Raw genomic sequence first — 18,186 nt, 5'->3', positions numbered from 1 at the left:
GCCTGCAATCTGGGCTACATAAAAACAGCCGAACAGGAAACAAATAATGAGATGAAAGTCAGAATCGCTGGCCGGTGAGGCGGACCTCATCACGGAGGTAAATATCACAAAGGGAAACTTTCTGAACTTCAAAACGGGAAATGTTAGAAAAGGACTGATGCATTTATTCATAGACTCTGAGATAATGGGTTAAAATATCCGCCCCCAACTTCTTGCTGCTTGAAGAAACACTCAGGGTGCAGTAGGGCCACGGTTCACCGTAATACGGTTTCCTGGACCCTATTTGTCAATTGACTGACACAACATAGGGGGTTAACGGCTTTACTGCCATTAATCCCACTTTAAAAAGAGCAAAAGGGAAAAAACGACCTCTATGAACTCCCTAAAAGGATCCTTTTAACGATGCTATGTAACTTTATCATGCTTATTCTTAATACTTGGTGAGCAGAACAAACGTGTACTTCGGTTTCCAGGAGGAAGTGCCGTTTACAACACACGCAGCCTGTGTTCTGTGTTTACAGGAACAATGGGCGTCGGCCTTGCAAAAGCAGGACCTGGGAGGAAGTGTCATGGCTACCACAGTCACACGATGGTCAGAATGCACCCAGGCCGTGGAGACAAGTCTGGGATGACCTCCTGAGTGCCAGCCCTGTGTGGAATGTGATGGGCAAGATGTGTTAAAGATGACGCAGACATGGGTAGCTGCCCTCAGGAAGCGTAAGCTGAAGGCAGGGCTGCTCCAGCCTGGGGAGACACCCGAGGTGGAACTAACTGGGCGATGCACTAAGCACAGTGGGCAACAGCCTTTCAGGGGGGCCAGACAAGGGCTTTGTCAGTGAAGGAGCAGAGGTGGGAGAGGGTGCAGGAGAAAACCCTTGAGACCAGGAGACTGGCATAAGCAAAGGCCCCTTCTGGAAAGCACAAAGCAGAGACAGTGTAACCTGAGGAAGGGGTTACACGGAGTTGGGGGACAGAGAAAGCCAACAGGTCATGCTGAGGTGACAAAGCCTGTAGCTACAGGAGCCAGGAGGCAGGCGGGGGTGGGGAAGATGGGGACAGGCTGGAGCGATGCAAGCTCAGAGCCCACGAGCTGAGCCCACACTTCCAAGGACAGTGCGCTGGCGGTTCTGGTGCCAGGGCCTCCGACTGGACACCGTGAGGCTGGTTCTGGAAGCACAGTGGCTCCAGGCTGGTCCAGAGGCTGTGGCTGGAGCAAGGGGCCTCCCGCAGGCAATGCCAGCAGGACCAGGAAGCGGGCAAGAAGCAGACCCCAGGCACGCTCCCTCCACCCCGCACCCTGGGCATGAGCCTCCAGAGCGGCTGCTAGGGGAAGGCAGAGGTGCGACCCGGGGCTCCTGTGTGGAGGGTGGGCACGGGGCACAGGGACAGGCACCTACTGACTGGCACACAGCACAAAGGAAAGGACTGAAGGCGGTTCCCTGTGGCCAGGAGGCAGGTGAGACATGCAGTTTGGGAGGGGCGACACAGTGGGCCCCGGGCCTCATCCAGCAGCTGGAGTTAATACAGGACCAGAGGACATGCCGAGTGACATCTGGAGTGATATCAGTGATGTCACTGCAGGAGCCCTGCGCCAGGCTCTGTCCTGCGAGCTCTGCATTTAATTCTCATCACAATCATTAGGGCAGGAACGCTTCTCCTATTTTGACAGGACAGAAGTGAGACACAGAGAGGTCGAGTAAGTTGCTCGAGGTGACACAGCAGAAGACATATTGGAGAGGTCTGCACACGAGTATCTTGTGGCCACACTATTTCCTGAGCAAACAAATCATTCTGCGCTGCTGAGTGGAAAATGCAGAGGGAGACAGGCAGGCCAAGAATTACTGCTGAAATAAACACCACTGGTGACACTAGGCCGCGTCATAGAGTCATCATGATGCAGAAGTCATGAGCAAGGGGAAGTGAAGACCCAGCTTGCAAGAAACAGACTATCCTCTCTTATGTTCAGTCTTCAAAGCTGGCCGGAAATTCCAGGTCCGTAACTTGGGAAGGGGGACTGTGACCCTGCAGGCTGGTCTAGAATCATGCCAGCAACAGACTCAGACTCAGCCGACAGTCCCGGCATTGGGCGTGCATTTTCTTTCCCACCGAGGGACATCTGGGATCACTTCTTACACCTGAAGAACCTCAGCCCGAGTTACAGATGCAACCCAGAGGAACATGCCATAAAAGCGGAGACTTTTCTGGGGGACACTTGTCCCTCCTTTCACTAGAAGAGCAGGCACAATGTCAGATGGCTCATGCATCCTGTAGAGAACTGCCCTAATGCCAGAGGCCTAGAGACGCTCCTGTGACATCTGTCCAACTGGGGCGAGGCACCTGGGTCAAAGGAAAAACAACTCCAGGTGTGGACTGCGAAGGACAATTAGGAGTCACATCAGAACCATCTCATTTATCTAGGAATTGACCATAAAGGTGTGTGTGCATGTGTCTCTGCACGCATGTGCATGTGTGTGCTTGTGTATGTGCTTGTGTGTGTTCTTGTGTGTGTGCATGTGTCTGTGTGTGCTTGTGTGTGTGCTTGTGTGTCTGTGCGCATTTGTGTGTGTGCTTGTGTGTGTGTGTGTCCCTCATGTATGCACATGTGCGCCTGCGTGCATTGTGTGTCTATGTGTATGTGTGTGCATGTCTGTGTGTGCATGTGTGCTTGTGTGTGTACTTGTGTGTCCCTCATGAATGCACATGTGTGCCTGTGTGTGCATGTGTGAGTGTCTGCACGTATGTGCATGTGTCTCTGTGTGTGTCTGCACGTATGTGTATGTGTCTGTGTGTGTGTCTGCACGTATATGCATGTGTCTGTGTGTGTCTCTGCACGTATGTGCATGTGTCTATGTGTGCATGTGTATCTCTGCACGTATGTGCCTGTGCCTGTGTGTCTCTGCACGTATGTGCATGTGTCTGTGTGTACATGTGTATCTCTGCACATATGTGCATGTGTCTCTGCACGTATGTGCATGTGTCTCTGTGTGCTTGTGTATATAAGTGTGTGCATGTGTATCTGTGTGTGTGTGCGGGTGTATGTGTGTGCGGGTGTGTACACGCGTGTGTTACATCTACCAAAGACTGGTCTTAACCATTCAGAATGAGCCAAGGAGACTAGGGCTGAGAAGTGGATGTACAAAACTTTATAAAATAGATTATTACTGAATAATTTACTATTTCTGGAATGCTCTGTGGAGGGAATAAAACAAAAATGGTATTTGCAACCTTGCAAGAAAGACGTTTTCTCAGGAGAATTTCAATCTAATTCTGGAATAAGACCCAGTGCATTGGGAAATTTTGATTAAATCTGAGATGCATGCAAGCTGGACTTATGACTCCTTTGCAGCGTGCTTCCTCCTAATTAAACACATAATTCTTAAACAGTCACAGTTACATGCTTTGCTGTTAACTCAACACATACCACAGGACGAGGGGAAAGAGACTACTTAAACGTCTGCATTTATTAAATCACTTGAGGATGGTACATTTAGAATTTGCTAAGTAGTGATAAATATGTTTGGAAAATGTAACTGAATGCTATTTTGATCACTGACCAGCAATATTTCTGATCACACTAAATAGGCTATATTTTCAGCAATTAAGTGAAGATATTATTTAATATTTGGCATAAGATGAATGGGAGAAATGAAAATGCCCTTTACCAAATAAATATTTTGTCTCCTGGATCAGATAATATTAAGAAATGTTAGGCTTCCTATGCTACCTTCAGCACTACTTGAATTGCTGGTCTGATATTTAAGAGGACATAGGATTTCCCAGTTTCAATCTGGAGAACCAGAACTAGTATCATTGCTCCCAGACGTGTAACAAGAAAAAGCTTGAAAAACTTGAAATTAATGACTTCTTCTGACTCCATGAGAAAGATGAGGTCACTAACTAGAAGTAACTCAAACAAAATCTGAAGGTCGACAGGAGTGAGGAGTGAGCAGGGAGAAGCAGGCCCTGCGTGTCTGACGCCCGGAGACAGACACACTGGACCCAGGCAGCAAGCTAAGCATTTTGAACCACCTGCTGCTGGCGAGTGTGGGCTGGTGAGGCTGTGCAAGGCCCTAGCTGCAGATGGGGGTGGGAGGTGGGGCTTACACCCTCGGGGAGGTGTTTCCTGCAGGAATCCCCCAGGTGCCCCTGGGGCCTCAGGGTGTGTCCTGAGAAAGCTCAGAGGTGATAGTGGCAAGGGTGCCACGTCTGGGCTGCTGTGGCATCTGAGGAAGGTAAGAGAGGGACGGACTAACCACCACTCGGGCCCTGGCGGACGCCCACTGAACCTGCGGCAGGGACAGAGGTAAGCGAAGCTGACCCCAGGGCAGGGGTGTGAAGACGGCGTTCCATGCAGAGACAGGACAGGCACACGGGAGTGCACACGTCCACAGTGACCTTCCCGAGGTGCCCAGGGCTGAGGACTGACCAGCACGCAGAGGGAACCCTTCTATCACTGCCACCAGGCGAACCAGCCGTGAAAAACACATCACATCGGCGGTAGAGAGGCATCTATCTGCAGAGAAGTGTGAAGGAAAGGCCAGCGCTGAGCTGGGGGACAGTGACAGGAACACCGGAGGGGCCTCCGTGCACTAGTGGCGACCTTAGCACAGCAAACCTCCTCAAGGGCCTGGCGCAAAGCCCCAGTAAAGACCCAGCAGAAGGAGAGGCAGGCTCATTTCCAGGCATAACGCATACACGCCCCGGTGTCTACGGGACAGCACACCAGCCTCAACCAAATGACCAAACGTGCGCACTGTTGGGGGACTGCGAAATGGCGCAGCCGCTATGGAGAACAGGATGGAAGTTTGCCAACAATTAGAAACCAAACTGCCATGGGACCCGGCCATCCGCCTTCTGCGTATTCATCCTGAAGAACTGAAATCGGGATCCAAGAGACAGAGCCCTTCTGTGTTCACTGCAGCTTTACTCACAGCAGCCGAGGTGTGGGAGCAGCCCCAGGGCCCGACGGGACGAGTGGATGGGAAATGGGACCAGCTCGCAATGGGATATTACAGCCGTCAGAAGTCAGAAGTGGTGACTGTGCGTGTGCAGCAATATGGACGTGCCCTGAGGACATATGCTGGGGGGCACAGTGGGGGGGGCACAGGGGGGCACAGAAAGACAAATACTGCGCAACTCCATTTACATCTGGTCTAAAAAGGTGAAATGCATACATGGTGATAGCAGGAGACTGACTGGGGGGAGGTGACCACACAATGCTATAGATAGAGCATGGATTACAGAATTATGCACTTGAAACCTATATAATTTCACCACACAACGTCACCCCAATTCATTTACCAAAAGTTTAAAATTTTTAAAAATTCTAAAATTCTTAGAATCAAATTGTGGAAAGGTGGTGGCTAGGGGCGGAACAAGGAACAGGGAGTTACTGAGCAACAGACAAAGTTTCTGTCAAGCAAGAGCTAGCGACCTGCTTGCTGTGCCCCTCCCTGGTGTCAGCTCTAAAGCACCGTGCTCTGCAAGACACTAGATGCCATGATCAGGATTCTATTTGAAATATAATAAAGTAATAAAATAAATTTAAGGATAGAGTAATCTAGACCAAATGCTAAGATAGAAAAAGAGAAAGAAAGAAGAAAAATGTATTTTATCACAGGTTTTGTTTTTGTTTCTTACAATCCTTAAATTCTGGATTCATTTATATGTGACAGTGGATGTCTTAAGGATATCTTGAATGCAATAAACATTTTAGTAAAACAAATATTCTTTATTCTTCACTTTGCTTTAACATATATAATCATTCTATTTAATGCAAATATATGAAATGCAAATATATTCCCTGAATTTCTAATTCTCCTTCCTGAAACTTGATTAAAGTATGTGGCATTACTACAGCAAAAAGGCGCTTTCTACACATAGTGCTGTGTCCCAAACTAAATTTTAAAAAATTAGTTTAAGCTAGTTCTAATTTAGAAATTCTTCCTTGATTTTGTACACTTATTAAGTTTACCAAGATGACATTGGTTAATAAAATTATGTAGGTTTCAAGTGTACAATTTGTTTATACTCACACTAAAGCAACAGATTCAGGGAAAGTGTTTAGGTGATAACAGCTCTAATAAAAGAATGGGCCGTCATTTAATGGTGAAACAGTTATTGCCATATGTTGCACGGTACAGACACACAACTGTCAGTGTGAATTACTCAGCGGCTCTGTCGCTTTATTAGGTCATACAGACAGCACGAAGGGTGAGAGAAGAGTGAAGGGTGAACACGTTACTCGTTCATCATTCCAAGATGCGTGCACAGAACATCTAGTGCCACGGGATTTACAGGCCAGGGGGCACTCGGTGTTGCACTGGGTAGGGGTGGGGGGACAGTTTGTTAAAAATGCCTCGTGAACTCTCCTTACTGCATGTCCACGAGTGTTCAGTGGTATCTGTCCTGGGAAGCAAACACCTCACACCTGTCCCTCTTTAGATTTTGTGCGAATTGTTGCTTCTGTGACCTCATCCATGATGGAGGGACTTTGGACTGCTCTGTTCACTGGTGTGTCCTTCGCACCCAGAATTGTCCTGGGCACCTAGAACCCAGTAGAAATTCAACAGACACTTGTTAAACAAATGAATGATTTAGTGAATACACTGGCACCAGTGGTAGAGCTTCATATAGTCAGTTCTACAGAAGTACTTGTAAAGATCTCTACCACGAGTGACAAAATGTAACTTGCGTGACTGGGGTACAATTACTGTCATCTCACCCTCCTCCTCCACCCCTTCCATCTTCACCGACTCCCCACACAAGCACCAACTCTCCTGGCAGGAAGGTCCGTGTCTCCCTCTGGACGTTCTCCATTTCATCTGCCCCCACTTACCAGAAGCTAAAGGCCTCCTTCAAAACGAACGGTTTAGCCCGTGCGCAAAGCGGAAGAGAGAGAAGCAGCAGCACCCGGGGTTCCCCACGGCGCGCTCTAGCCCTCCCCCCCCCACCTGACACTGTCATTACTGATCACTACTTTAGGCTCTTGGACAGACGGCAATTGTGCACTGCCTCTGAATTGGGCTTTCCTCTCCCAGTCCTGAGGGGAGCCACACATGTGTCCCCATTATGACCCCAAAATCAAAAATGCCGACAGCGCCCCTGAAAACTAACCACTGTGAGCACCTGGGATCCAGCCTGAGCCCCACTCACACGCAGCAGGGTCGGCCCTCGGCCGCAGCCCCTGGTCCGGGTTTAGCCCCCCGCGCTCCTCCAAGGTAACGGAATTGCAAAGGATTCACTTCTCTTTCTGCCACTGAGCTTTGAAGTGGGGAGCCCTCGTCTACCTAGAGCGTCTCCCCAGACCCAAAGTTTTGTAGAAATAGTGTAGAGTCACATACACCCCTTTTGCTCAGAAGACTCTGGCCTCATTGGGCCTCCCTATCCTTGTCATTCTCCATCTGTACATGACGATGGAGGCTCAGCTGAATCCGAGCCGCAACAGCAAACGCTCTGTGGTGGCGCTGGGAGCCCTGCTCCATCACTCGTGGGACTGTCTTCAGAACCTCGCTTCCTCAGCAGTCGGAGAGCGAAACACTTGTCAGCATTACAGTAACATCACGTCGTCACCATTTTTGGAAATACTTCAGAAAACCAGAAACACTGTTAAGTAAGATCTTGAATTCTATTCTAAACGCACTGAGAAGGATACAACAGCCTGAAACACAGTAAGGACATAATCTGATTTATGTTTTACTGAAATAACACTGTCTTGGAGACAATGTATTTTGGAAGAGCTGGGGTAAAAGGAGGCAGGTGGCACAGATGAGAAATGATGGGAGTCTGGGCTAGGTTGATAGTAGTGGATGCAGAGAGAAGCAAAAAGAGAGAAAATATCTTTCAGAGACTGACAGGCATTGTTGATGGTTAGGTGTGATGGGGAGAGGTATGAAAGATGAAGTATAACTTCCTGGTTTCCTGCACGAGTGATAGTGCCATCTACCCATGAATGCATGCGTCTATGTATGTATCTATGTATGTATGCATGCATGCATCATCTATCTATCATCTATGTATCATCTACCTATCTATCATCTATCTATCATTTTCAGATATGGGGAAGGTCATATTTCATTGAAAAAGGCAATCATGGATTTAGTTTTGAACCTACTTATGCTAAGAATTCTGTGAGACATTCAAGAGGAAATATCATGTGAGCAGCTGGATATGTAGGTCTGGAACTCAGGAAAAAGATTTGACCTCCCCAAATTGTAAGTTATTGGTACAGAGAAGGTGTCTTCATCTAAGGGAAACGTGTTAAGCAACAGAAGGAAAGCGTTCAGAAACGTGGGCCCAAGAAACTCTAATTATGTGAGTAAGAGTATTCACAGAAGGTGTGACCAAGAAAAGCAATCCTCACTCCATCAGGGTGAGTTTGGGAATGAATTTCAGGGTTGCAAAGGAGTTACAAGGAAGTCTCAGATCTAAGGAAAGTGTCAAAAAGAACACTTCCATCCCTTGCTTTTCAAAGTATCGTCCATGGACCAGCACTGAAATTACCTCAGAGTTTGTTTGAAAGGCAGACTCTCAGCCCCCAGAACTTCCGAATCAAAACCTGGATTTTCACATGAACCACTTGCAATTTGTGAGAATGTCAGTGCAGATGCTTTGCTGCAAATCCCGTTTTCTCAAACTCCACTGCACATTATAGTCACCGGGGGACATTTTGAAACTTCAAAAGTCCAAGTCACAACCTGGAAAAATTAATCAGACCCTCTGATGGGGGGAAGTGAGACCCAGATGTCAGTAGATTTTTTTTTTTTAAGTTTCCAATGAATCTAATATGCAGACAAGTTTGAGAACTACTGGTCTAAATATAAGCAAAATTAATGGGGGAGAAATAAGAGTAACTACAGAGGGAATAAACTTATCCTACAACTTTCAAGTGAAAGAAACGATACACTACATTGTTGCCTTTTAATTCTGAGAACACTGACTCATCTCCAACCCAACTGGAGTTGGTAGGAAATTCCATCCCAGTCCTGCATCATACAGCTTCTCTACCTCCATCTCCGTCTCCGTCTCCGTCTCCAGCTCCAACTCCGTCTCCGTCTCTACCTCCAACTCCAGCTCCAGCTCCAGCTCTAGTTCTATCATCTATACTATCTCAAGATCATGTACTATATACTCCAATTTTATTGAGTTTTATAACAGGCTAATCTGTGATGACAAAAATCAGAAAGGAGTTATCTCTGGTGTGTGTGTCCTGGGGACAGTTGGCAAACAAGGGCACAAGGACACTTTGAGATAACGAAAATAGTTTATGTCTTCATAGAATGAAACATTTAGTCTGTGTATTTTACTGTACATAAGCTGTACCTCAATAAAAATTATAACTATTGGGGGGAAAAAGTGTTGGGACAATCAGAAAGCCAAATGGAGGCTACCATAAACCAGGATACATTTCAAGTGAATCTAAGAATTCAAGGAAAACAAAACCATAAAATAGCTAATAGAAACCATAGCAAAATCCATGGCAACGTTAGAGCAGGGATGGCCTTTCTATCATTCAAATTCACCAACCAAAAGCAAAAGAAAAAAAGTCTTAACTTTCTTAAGCTTTTTTCTCTGCTTTGAATGTCAAGTCATGGTTTATCATTCCTGAGTGTTTAGCTTGCTTTAAAGTCCGGCAGATTGTGAATGATAAACATGTCATTACACTTAGAGGCTACCTCAGATGGTGAGATGATGGCTTTGGACAAATGTGGGGGGGGGGGGTGATAAAGGAAAGAGGGCTGAAAAAAAGCCTGTGAATAATTATCATAAATTGAAAACCCAGTACCTAAAGTGAGGGACCATGAAGTTTAAGATCATCAAAGGAAATCCCTCCGAATTCTTAGACCAAAGCTCAGGAGACCCTGGGTGAGGACGGGAGTGTAAAAGTAGGGTGCACAGCATGTGTCCTAACTGAGGCCTGCGTTCTAACCAGAGGAGTACTGAGGTCAGAGAAACTTCATTTTTCTCAACCTTCAGAATAATCTAAAGCATTTTAAATTGAAGAACATGATTTTTTAAAGTATCAAATTGGGGAACAAACAGACAGCTCGTTGTCCGTCCCCCCGCCCCCAGCAGCCCTAGATGGCGGTTAGTCCCTGGCACATCAGGGCACTGCCAGGACCTGGGTCACCACCAAAGCCCAGTGACGTGGAGGCCAGAGGCCTGATGCCTGGCTCTTGTGAAAATCGCCCTTCCTTTATTATCCCTTGGTAGAGCAGGTCTTCATATTTGGTTAAGGAAATGGAAGGAAACTGGCAAAAAGGTACACATTTAATTCAACCAACTATTACAGGTCACCTACTGGGTGCAGCGTGTTAGTAGGTAGTTTGGGAAGCTTAACGTGAATGAAGCCTGGTCCTTGAACTCAAGGTGCTTACGGTCTCTACAAACTGTGGTAGGTAAAGCTAACAGAGTTGAGTTTCACAACTGTACCGACTTTCTCAGACTGTTCTGATCACGATCTTCCTACTTAGGCTGACCTACTTAGCTTGATGGACCTATTTCACCTGTGCATCCACTGCATGAGCCAATGTCTCACCTGCAATGAAGAGTAAATGGACTGATGATGGCTCTTTCTCATCTTCCAGGAGCACACGCAGAGGGGACGCGGAGTTCTGTCGTGCTTGCCCTGCCAGGCTCTCAGGCACAACGCGCTGTTGTGTAACATTCAGTTTCAGTCTATCAATTCCCTGTAAACAGTGGGAGTCAAGGTCTGTGAGAGCTCGGCAAGCGGTATCCATGACAACGGGACCTACAGCAGTGTACTTAGCGTGTGGGAAACAAGAAAGCATCCCACTCTTTTTTTTTCAAGGGCTCTTATGATGAATAACTGAATATTAAGCAAATTGAAACACTGTTTTTATGCTAAACAATACTACTTGCATGCTACTTTTTAACCATATTTAATTCATACTATTTTTCAAATATAAGACAAAACAAAAAAAGGAAGGAAGGAAGAAAGGAAGAAGGGAGGGTAGAGAGGGAGGGAGGAAGACATTTTTCTAAGCTTTGACTTAAAACATATCCAATGACTTTTTCTGAAAGAAAAAGACAGTAAAGATGGTCTTTGGTGAATTTCTGATAACTCAAACCCATAAAAAAAGTCAGTGGAGAATGTTAAATGTAGTCAATAAATATCAAGGTATAATAATAGCCTCATGGAGACACATAACTGAATTGTTTCCTAAGGTTTCTTACACATTACTGCTGTTTACACATACTTCTTACATATTCCTGCTACGTATATGAACATCCCACTATGGCAAACACTGCATTCCATGCATAAGAAAGAAGGCAGGAAGGATGAGACAGAAAAGTGACAGGTGGTGTCAAACTGCGTTTTGCAATTATTTTCAACCTTCTAAACCACAGTTGCTTTTGCACCAGCCTCATACTACCATATTACGCCCAGTCACTTAATCATCGAGTTGTAGAGTTGGAGGAGAGAGGCATGCTGTCATCGCATCCCTGTGTGCCTAAAGGAATAACGACAGGCTCTGGGATGGCCTGACGTCTCCCCCAGCCTTCACTTCCTTCTCCCGCTCCTGAAGAACTAAGTCTTTGTAAAGGTGCGGTCCCAGCCTCCTGAGATGGCGTCCCGACTTTTTTAAGGGCAAAACTTCCATTTCCCTTGTGTCCTCTACAACATTAGCCCATCTTCCTGTCTGAGTTGGACAAAGCTCAGAAATTTAATAAAGTTTACAAAAAAGGCAATGCCTGCAGAGATTCAAAGGGGATTTCAGAGTATCCATGGGTATTTATATCCAGCTGCATTGCAAACATTTTATTGTTGCATTTACTTGATGTTCATTATGAAAATTATTCCCACTTTGGCAAGTAATTTTTGCAGCCAAAGAAAACTTCTGTGCGGTATGCGTTAAGCGTATCTCCTATCATCAAATTATGAACGTCTGCCATGTAATAAGATGTGCGACTATAGCTGGAGACATTAATTAGAAAAATACATGAAAACATTTTGTTTCATGAATAGGTATGGTTCTAAAATTTTAAATTAGTCTCCACTGTATTTACACATGTGCAGTCTTGCCTTATATTTGGAATTCTGTATCACAAGTGGACTCTAGTATAATATTATAGTCTGTGTTTCTTGCTAACATACAGAAATTTTTTCATCATGCATGCCTTTGCTGAAGAGTACTCACTCACAAGAGCAAAGGTAAAACCATTGAAATGTAATCTTTATTTTGCTATTTTTCTCCTTAATACAGAAAGATTAGTGTTGGTCATAAAATCTTCAAACATTGAAAACGACAGTCATGGCTTACATATGTAGATTTTGTACAGCATTTCAGAAAGTTGACATATCAGAAGACAGACTCTAATGTGTATACTTGTGTTAAAATTAGGGGTATATGAGAACAATAAAATATACTGGCTTACACAAATGTTTTCCCTATTGGGGTTATTTTCTTGATAGCACGGATGTGTTATCTCAGAAGCTGTAAAGATAGGGAAAATAATTATGCCAAAAATCCTTTGAACCGGCAACCGTATTGAAACTCAAGTAAAATATGTTTTCCACTAGTCTCAGTTCATTTTGTTCTTCAGCCAGAAACTAGAAAACTAGCTTTTTGAAACTATGAAAATGAGAGGTTAAGCCTGAGGAAGAGTGTTTCCGGCAGATGTACTTGGCATTGATTGAGATGTTATGGGTTAGAGAATGTAGTGGTCTGAAGGCAGACAAATATGGTGTGGCTTTATACGGTCGTCATGATTATGACGACAGGTGGGGCGTAAGAAAAAGAGGAAGGTGATTAACGTCCTCAGGACATGAAAACACCTGGCTAAATCACTACACACATGCGGAGGTATTACTAACTGTACACGTTTCCATTCATTATTTTTCTTGTCCTTTTCATAGGATTTGACGTTGTTGACTGCTCTTCTCTTGAAAAAACTTTTAAAATATATATTCCTTTGACTTCCATATCACCACTTTCCAGATAGTTCTCGACTCCTGGCCACACCTGTTCGATCTCCTTTGTGTGTTTCTCTTCCTCTGCTTTTCCCATCGTTTGGTGTCCCCACCAGGTTCTATTCCGAGTCCCCTTTGCTTCTGACTTGACACACATTTGTTTACTCCAGAGGGTACAGTGCCATCTCTGGACAACCCAGGAATCTTCACCTTCACCCCGAAATGTTCTCATGACCTCTAGACTCCATGCGGCGTTTCATCATGCGTGTTCCTGATACTCCGACCTCAAACTCAACATCTCCCCTTACCGTTCACCTACCTGGGCTTTACACCTAAGCTGATGATATTACTGCCAGCTCATGTGCCCAAGCCAGAAACCTGGGCATTATCCCCCTGTCTCATACCCAAATGTCACCTCGCCTTGCCAGTGGTACCTCCTCAACGTTCGTGGTTACACCAGCTCTCTCTCCACCAGCAGGACCCTGGACTAGGCCCTCGTTTCCTTCAACTGCATGAGAACGAGTTCTGTTCCTTTCCAGTTTACATCCCACATCTATCTAGAGATCTCTTAAGACAGCGTGAAGTCACGTGATTTTCTTCCTAAAACCTTTGTGTTTCTTTTCCTTATTTTTAGGACACAGCTGAACTCCTTGACACAGACCCTGTCTGGCTGTCTCTCAGCCCTTGTGGCCACCCTTCCCCAAGGTTGAATCCCTCCTCCAATGGTCCCTACTTCAGGACACAGCCTTTCCCCAGTTGCAACCTGGACCTGGAGCACTTCACCGCTTTCATATACTTCCAGACTTTCCCCCAGTAAATTAAATTAACACATTAACTCAGTTATTCTTCCCTTTCCAGGAAGCCCACCCTGACCACCGTCCCGAACTTCAAGTTAGATGCCCTTCCTTAGTGCTGTCACATACTCTTTACTTCCCACTTTCATAGAATTCATCAATGAACTGGGATTGTGTATTTAATTTAACCATCAGATGGGGGGGTCATGTCAGTATTATTTGCTGCTGTAGTGCTACCCAGCTGTTAGTGAAATGCTTGCTTTATAGTAGGCATGCAATACATGTATATACTTTTTTGAATGAAAAATACATCTTTTCATAGTTACAGATATAAATACTTGTTTAAACAATTTGATGAATAACAAACACTGTTTTCCTTTAATGTGTTCTATTGTTTTTATTCCATTTTAAAGCAACCTCTCTTATGTCACCTAAAATAGGGGTAATTCATTTCCTGCAGTACTAGTCAGGAGTTCAAAGCACATTCAGTGACACAGAAGTCAGATGAAAGGACCTGGTTAAAAGGGAGAAGACAGACTGGACAATGATACTTTGTAACTGTGACAGACTCATGTCAGAGCCTATTATGAGGAATGGAGTAATTTATCTGATAGGTACATTCATGGGTGCCTGGTCTCTATTGTCCTATACAGCTTACTTTAAAGGGAAAATCACATAAAAGGAAGTAGTGAGGTCAAGAAGTCACTTTTACACTTAGCTAAGTGTCAGTATTATTTGCTGCTGTAGTGCTACCCAGCTGTTAGTGACATGCTTGCGTTATAGCAGGCATGCAATAAATGTATATACTTTTTTGAATGAAAAATATATATTTTCTAACCAAGTCATTCTCAGTGAACTATCGTATCAAATTGTAATTCTTGCTTCAAAGAATGGCATTTATCTAACCCCCACTTATTCCTTCCAACTTACGATGCTAGCACTGGCACTGAATTCCCAAACTAGACAGCTGACTAGACAGCGATCGCATGATGAACACAGAAGCAGAATACAACTCGCAAAGGATAAAAGCTGGCAAAGGAGCACGGTGAGAAATCATTACCAGGCTGAAAATGGCCCCGGGACCAGCACTGGTGGAGGGAGCATCTATTAATGGAACCTGCACTGACTGTTTTCAGTTTGCTTGTCGGTACTTTGGATTACCTTTAAAAGATGGCAAAGTTTAGTCTGTTCTGCACAGTTTGGTAACTGAAATAACAGAACACTGGAAATTTCCCTTACTAGTACTTTCTTTTATTGCATTATAAATTGTTTTCCCTATAGTAACTCACTAGGGAAAGACTAATAACCATACCAAAAATGTTAGAGTAAATAATTAAAACCAACTACAATTTTAATATGTTTTGCTCTGTACATTATTTAATGCTAACTTGCAGTGAAATTGCTGAGGAAGTGTTGAGTTTGTGGACCCAGCAGGCCCAGGAATTCTTTCGGAAGCTGGATATGTAGTGAAAATAAAATCAATGGTCGCAATGTTATCGTAAGTGACTTAGACTGAGCCCTGAGAGGTTCCATCCATTTGTCTCTTGAAGCACGCATATTTTATTACCTCTGTAATCTATCATGACTAATAAATACTGTCACAAATTATACTTCCTGAGCTTAATAAGTTCTCAATATTATGCTGTTTCAATTATTTTTATTTTCTAAAAGACTTCTCTAAAAAATATACTCTGGAATTTTTTAAATCTTGAAGTTAACACTAGTTTTTATAGATGTATCCTTTTATCCAAGTCTTAGTCTTTGGCCCTCCGTCAAACGTGAGACAGCCTGGGGTCAAATGTCAAGGTCAGCCCATGGCCCACTGCACTTGGGAAGTTTGTCAAGTTTCTGAAATTACCATTCAGTCCTTTCATTTGTCATTGTCGTGGCATTATCTGTAAAATTTAACAATCCATTCCAAAAACACGTACCTTATTCCTGGTTTGTGTAAAACATATTAGTAACATTAAAATGAAAAATGCATGGCTGATCCCAGCCTTCAAAGAGCTGTCAGTCTGGGGTAATTGTAATATAACACGTTAAATGCAGTAGTGGATTTTTACCAGCAAAGAGAGAGGAAGATTTCTAACTGGCCTTGGGAAAGGGGGGAGGGATCAAAGAAGGCTTTCAGAAAGTGGGGATTCTAGAGTTACTACCTGAAAGGCAAGTCCGCCAGGTGTGAGGGGAAGCATGAGGGACAAGAAGGAGGGATGTGTTCTCCCTTTATTTGTCCTTTAACCCTTACTCTTTTCCAATAAATATCAATTAAAGCTTTTGTGAGGTGTATACAAAGTGAATGAGATAAGGTCCGAGGATAAGATAATGAATGAGATAATCAAGAAACAAAGGGTGAGATAATGAACAATTAAAAGTGTATGAGATTACTGACAAAGAATTGAAGAGAGAGAAGAAAAGTGGTCCCCAAACAGTGATGGGAGATGTTATTTTAGGGATGAAGGATAAGAAACTATCGGCTAAGCAGAAAAAAAAGGGAAATCAGAGATGGATGAGGAAAATTATGAATGCCATAAAACACTTAGGGGATAGGAAGTGTAAAGAATGGGGTCGGTTGACTCTACTGAATGGAACCTAGAAGCCCCCAAACATGGGACCTAAAATGTGTGTGCTGGATAGTCACAGCGGGACAGTCACTGCTGACCCCTAGCAAGGGCGATGTCAGCTGGGTGGGATCAGCAAAAGCCGGAAGACAGACGGGAAATAAAGTCACTGAGACTTAGGTTCACACTGCTGTTTGAGACGTTTGGATGAGCTGAGGAGGAGGCCGTGGGATTGCGGAAAGTCTCTTCAGGATGTGAGACAGAAATGCATCCACAATCCCCAGGACACAGCTCATTAGGAAGCGTGAGTTTCCAGTACCGGATCCAGTTCATGGCACTCGCTCGGTTAAGATGCCAGGCCCTTATGCAGCTAATTTTAGGAGCAATGATGAAGCCAGGGCCCGGAGGAGGAGCAGGAGCAGGAGGGGTCGAAAGTGGAGGGCTGGGGCTTGAGCAGCAGTACACTCTCAGGGAAACTGGGGACAAGCTGATGAATGTGGGTGGGGGGGGATATTCACAGCTGGTGGGAAAGAAGGGGGGAGGGAGGAGCCTGGGTGAAGTTGCTGACGCCTTAGCTTCTTATCATAGGGTGTTAGGAGGAGGGGTCCACGCTCTGGATGCTCAAACGTCACTCCTCCCTGCTCCACCTCCCACCTTGTCTTCCCCCTTTGGGGCTTGTCATCCTGGCCTCAGGGCTGAGCCACAGAAGCTCTCCTTGTTGGAATTCCTCTCCCTCAGGTGGTCATTAGTTTAGACCAAAGCGACATTAAGTGTGTCTCCCGATTTTCTTTAAAGAATTGCAGTAATCCCCTTTGTTCAGCACTTAGCTCATTTATTCCCTCATTTGTCTTCTTATGAGACACTGAACGAGGACCACCTTTGTGCAGGCAATTCTGACTACAGTTTGGGAAACAAAAATAATAAGGCCTAAAGCTCACTGTGTGCTGATTCTGTACTAGGTCCATTCTAAATACTTTACATGTATTGTCTCAGCTCTGATATCTGAAACTCCTACGAGTTTCTCTTTAGTATTCTTACCGTTATCCCATCTTACAGATGAGAAATTTTGGGATACAGAGAGACAAGTAATTTGCTCCAACTCCACATGCTACAGCACTGGACTTGAACTATGGCTGTCTGGCCCCAGAGCTGTGTCTCGGCCCCTGTCTTTGAGTGGCTCATTCAACACTTACTGCCTGGAATTTTAGTTAACATTTTAAACATCTCTATGTGTCCACAGACATTTGTAACCAGGCCCAGGGTGCAGGCCTTTCGGGCCAGCAGACGAACAAAGGCAGTACTGAGAATTCCCACGTGAGTGGGCTGAGGTGAGGCCACAGCGCCCAGAGGGTCCGAAAGGTCCAGTGCACCCGCATATATACCTAAGCCACAGGCTGGTCCTAACGGGACTGGAATACAGGGCAGGCCGGTTTCCGGGCACAGCCAGGAGGAAGAACGCTGGACTAGACCTGGAAGACGCGGTTCTAATTCTGGCTCTTACAGCCTTTGGGAACCGAAAACCACGCACTTGCTCTTTCTGCACCTTGGACTGGACAGACGTGCAGCGATGACCCTGACACCCACTACCCACCTCGGACTGTTTCAGTATAAAATTAGACAGTATATGGAAGAGCTACACAAACTTCAAAGCCCCAGGAACAAACGTAATCCATCACAACATTATGTGAGAAAGGGAAGCAGCTGAACTGGAACCTTAACCGTACGGTGAGATTTTGCTTCCTCTCCACGAGAAAGATTTCCACTCAGCTTCCAGCAGGCCACCCTGCCTGAGGCCACCCCCTTCACTGCCGGCACCTCCTCACGCCATCCTGTGGATTCCTCTTCCTCATCTGGACCATTGAAAACTGAGCCAAGCCTGGCCCGTGGTCCTCCCTCCTCC

The sequence above is a fragment of the Rhinolophus sinicus genome, linkage group LG13 (genome assembly GCF_036562045.2).
Source record: "Rhinolophus sinicus isolate RSC01 linkage group LG13, ASM3656204v1, whole genome shotgun sequence".
Taxonomy (NCBI): domain Eukaryota; kingdom Metazoa; phylum Chordata; class Mammalia; order Chiroptera; family Rhinolophidae; genus Rhinolophus; species Rhinolophus sinicus.
This window is presented reverse-complemented; position numbering follows the sequence as displayed.